Here is a 4,461-nt window from a genome sequence, read left to right on the forward strand (position 1 = left end):
GTTTTCAGGTTTTTGGTGAAAAGAAGCATTTTCAAAAAACCAGGTGAACTCCGGGGAAGAAAGCCCAGAATAAGAGTTGAGGGTCCCACCCCATGGGCTTCTATAGCCCACCTGTGTACATAGCCCACCCATGTGCAGACAGCATCCCCATGGGCTTCTATAGCCCACCTGTGTGCAAACAGCATCTGTGCCTTTCCTTTTGCCGGCTGCCAACTTCCAAGCAGATTCAGAAGGTGCTCCTGCTGTGGTGCCGCCGAGGAAACCCCAGGCCAGAGGGAGTGCAGGTGGGAGTCAGCAGGCAGGAGCAGCACTGCAGACCCAGTGTGCACAGAGACCCTCCACTGGGACCCTGACTGGTCCCACCTGGTCCCTTGTTCTCAGCAGGAAGGGGAGGTGGCTCTGGCACCATCAAAGGCAGAAAGCTGCTCTGGGCTGGAAGATTCAGGGCCCAGGGTCAGCTCCAGTCTGTGAAGCCTCCCTCAGCATGGCCTCTCTCGGCAGACATACCTTTCCCAAGCTCTGGGATTTCCTCCGTGGGCTCCACATTAACATGCCCTCTGTGGAGATGCATATGTTAATTAGCTTATGGTAATCTTTTCACAATGTGCACATATATCAAAACACCATGCTGTACACCATAAATATAGACAATTTTATTTGTCAAAAAAGTGAAATAGAAATGAAGAAAACATGAAATTTCCACCAGCACAGTGCTGATTGTCATTGCTTCCCTGGCCTCACAGGATAGCAGGCCTGCTCTGTATGCTTCCTGGGGTGTCCAGGCACGACAGAGGCAGCTTCTCGAACCAATCAGGACAGATAAACCTGGCACCCTGTGTTGTGACCACCAGTGCTAGTGGCCCTCAGGGAGACTGTTCTGTGCTACTGGGAAAAGAAGGAGGGATTTCTGGGAGAAGGCCAGTGGTGTGTGCCGACTGCTGGGGCATCTCAGACCTGTCCTGGGACGAGGGCCAGCAGGTTCCCTCAGCATTTACTCAGTGCTTCTCAGTGACGGTCTTTAGATCACTGAGGCCTCTAAGACCTTCCAAGGTGTCTGCAAGGCCAACTCTTATCAGATCAGCCAGGCTGACTCTGGAACCTGGGACCTAGGCAGTCACCAGGACCTTCTTCCAAGGACCCCATGCTTGGAGTGAGCCTCTGTCATGAGCTTGGCAAATGCTGCCATAGGAGCCTGCGTTTAGTGCTGCACTGGGAACTGCAGATAGGTTCCTGGTCCTGAGAGCAACCCTGAGCTGTTACGGGAGGCAGGCCATGACTCTGGGGCTTCTCCGGGCTGTAGAGACCCAGTCATAGAGTGAAAGAACGCATGGGCTGAGGTGCTCAGGGGGTCACAGGAGTGGCAAAGGAATATTGCAGATCATCAGGGTTCTGATGCAGTAGACAGAGTTTGTCCAGAGATTATTTGGCAGGGGCTTGGCCTAATCAGGTGGGCCCTTGAGAAGCAGAGCTTTTCTTCAGAACTCTCCAGGGAAAGCAGGTAGCCATGAAGTGAAGTGTTGTTTTAGTCAGCTTTTTTTTATTTTTTTTTCTGCTGTGACTAAAACACCCAACCGAAACAATTTTAAGAGGAAAAGTTAATTTAGGGCTCACAGTTTCAGAGGTCTCAGTCCATAGAAGGCTGGCTCCATTCTTCAGGGCTCAAGGTGAGGCTACGCATCATGGCGGGAGAGAGTGGCAGAGGGAAGCAGCTCCCATCACAGTGATCAGGAAGCAGAGAGACTCCATGATCCAGATACAAACATACACGCAAAGCCATGCCCCACCACCCCCTCCTCCAGCCACACCCACCACTTCAGTCACAACTCAGTTCATCCCTATCAGGGGATTAAGTCACTGATTGGGTTGAGACTCTCACAACCCACTCATTTCCCCTCTGAACCTTCCTGGATTGCCTCACACATGAGCTTGTGGGGACACCTCACATCCAAACTATAACAGGTTTCTATAGGGTGATGACATCTAGAGGAAGAGTCAGCATCTGGCTGACCACTCACGAAGGCAGGGGTCTCAGTTGGAATCTCCAGCAACAGGTTCTGCTAACACCAGAATGTCCCAGAAGAGCACCTGAGCCCCAGTGAGTCTCATAGCCCGATGGCCACCTTGATGCCTGCAGGCTGGCCTCTGAGCTGAGATGCCACTAGCCGCTCTGCACCTGACCTGCCGAAGTGGGGCCAGCCAGTGTGGAGCCCTCTGTACCCTCTCTGCACAATGTGCCTTTCTCAGTGTGTTGACTTCCAGCTGTTTGTGGTAAGACAGCTGTCTGAGCCGAGCCTGGCACAGGGCTACCACCACACTGGGGGCCCTAGTGTTTTTACCAGCCATGTGCTTGCAGGCTTGCATCACACTTAAGAATGTCCTGGGTGAAGTGTAAAACGTTCTGACTGTGGAACTCGACCCTGGGCACGTGACTGGGTGATGATCGGAGGACCAGGAGGCTCTGTAGCAACCGAACACACCAGACAGAAGCACCAGGAAGAGCTGAATCCAGCTGCCAGCACCAGTCCTCAGGGGACACCTCTGTGTGACAGAACTTTTAGCCAAAATGCCATTCAGACTGGTCGTTTGGCAGACATTTTCCAGAACACCACTTCAGAGGAAATAACAGTTGGAATTTGTTGCAATAATGAAATTTGAGAGTGCAAGTGAAAATTAGAATTTTGGAGAACTTGACCTACCACTGTGAACTTGAAATGCTCCAGTACATTCAGACTTCTCTGATGGAATTTGTGGTGATTTGAACAAATGTGATGTTTTAAAGTCTTGCCTAATAAATTTTGTCAATACTTGAATATCTGCCTAACCCAGGAAACCAAAATGTTTAAATGCCAAGAGATACAATCCTGCATAAAACAGACCAGGGGATTTCAATGTAACAGAGAAAAAATGGTTATTGATCTGGCTTCGGGATCCACAAGTAATTTTTAGGAAACAGCTGCTAGTTGCATTTTGGTGTGGCCACAAAGAGGAATTTCCACAACTCCCCTGCAGGTCTAGAACACATCCCCTTTTTGTGTCTCTGTGAGATAAGGTCTTTATGGAGGTAATTGAGTTAAGAAGAGGTCAGTAGGATGAACCCTAATCAAATTCAACTGCTGTCCTACAGGAAGGGACACTTGGACACACAGATGGATGTGAACAAGGGAGGACAATGCCAAGAGGGAGGAAGGAGATGGCCAACACCAGCCAGAGGACGCCAAGGATCACTAGCAACCATGGAAGCTGGAAGAGGCCAGGAAGCATCTCCCTGGAGCTTGGGAGGGAGCAGGACTGGCTGGAAACTTGATTAGGACTTCCAGGCTCTGAACTGTGAAAGAATAAACACCTGCTGTTCTGACCACCCTAGGTGAGGCACGTGGATGCTCCAGCCCTGGCAATCTTGTGCATGCATGTGCAAGAGCCATGCTGGACCAAGCCCTTCACCAAGTGGTATCTCCAGTTTCTCGGGATCATGGACACAGGTGCCTTCTGTCCACTTTTCATGTCAGAGGGAGACTGGCAGGGTTAATATTCCCTGTGTTCCCATGCTACCTGCTGGACGTGAGGGTTCTGTGTCCCCAGAGCTGCTCCTGGATACCTCTGGGAATTACTCAGGAGTGTCTGGGAATTACTCAGGAGTCCTATGAGGGCCTTGGGATAAAATCACTCACTTTGCTGCTGTGGAGTTTATCCTTGATTATGATATTCCCACAAAGGAGGTAATTGCTGTTTAGCAATTTCTGTTTAGCAACCTGGGCCAAGACCCCAATTGGAAAGTCAGCAGCAAGCTCTGCTGCTGCTGATCCCTGAGTCAGGGTGGTCACCCGGCATCTTTACCAGACAGTATAATTGTGCCCTTCAACCACCATCAGGCAGAGGTTGGATGTTAAAGGGGGGGTCATTCCTGCCTAGAGGACCAGACACAAAGATGCTCAAAGACAAGGGCAGGTAGCTGCTGCTCTGGGTAGTCAGTGGACAGGGACAGTGCTGAGTATGACATTTGAGGGTTACCCAGGATATCTGAGAGGCATCAAGTGGTCCTCCCACCCCATGCTGGCCCTCCAGGTCACTGAGGAAGTTCCTGTCCAGTCCTCAGGTCTCAAATCTCACCTGTGGCTAAGGATGGCTGGGGATCAGTGCCCTTCAGTTTCCCCTTAGATACATCGAGTCCCAAACACTGGTCAAGGCATGTCTCCCTGTGTGACCCAGGCTTTTCTATACTTGCTGACATTTGGGCACACCGTGTCCCCTTCCCCAACTTCCACCCCAGCCTCAGGAAACCAGAAGTTTCATGGTTTTTCTTTCTTTTCCTCTAAGAAAGTCAACCTTCAGGCAAGAATCTGGAAATCTTCTAGGTCAATCTGTTAGTGATTCTCCTCAAGGAAAAAATGTGAGTTTGTGACAGGGACAGAAAGCTTATTTCACTTAGGTCAGAGGCATCTGCCTCTGCTACAGCGTCTCAGT

The sequence above is a fragment of the Sciurus carolinensis genome, unplaced genomic scaffold, assembly GCF_902686445.1.
Source record: "Sciurus carolinensis unplaced genomic scaffold, mSciCar1.2, whole genome shotgun sequence".
Classification (NCBI taxonomy): Eukaryota; Metazoa; Chordata; class Mammalia; order Rodentia; family Sciuridae; genus Sciurus; species Sciurus carolinensis.